Source organism: Arachis ipaensis, chromosome B03 (genome assembly GCF_000816755.2).
Source record: "Arachis ipaensis cultivar K30076 chromosome B03, Araip1.1, whole genome shotgun sequence".
Lineage (NCBI taxonomy): Eukaryota > Viridiplantae > Streptophyta > Magnoliopsida > Fabales > Fabaceae > Arachis > Arachis ipaensis.
In genome coordinates this window covers 120,103,948-120,104,239 of record NC_029787.2, presented here as the reverse complement: position 1 = coordinate 120,104,239, position 292 = coordinate 120,103,948, and positions in this window count along the sequence as shown.

Here is a 292-nt window from a genome sequence, read left to right as displayed (position 1 = left end):
AAGTTGATAATAGTATAAAAAATATAATTTTATAATTACATGAGTCTTATGAATTGAATTGAACTATTTGGATGACTGTGATTATTTATTTGATGAATGTATTGATTGAATAACTTTTTGAATTGGGTCCAGAGGCCGAAAATGATTAAATCAGTGGTGAGTTTGTTTAAAATGGTTTCTTAGTAAATGGTGTAATGTATGAAGTGTTATTTTGTGTGAAATTTTATAAGAAAAATATAAGTTTTAAAATTTGGATAATGAACTGACGTTTACAGCAACTGAAAATAGTTTT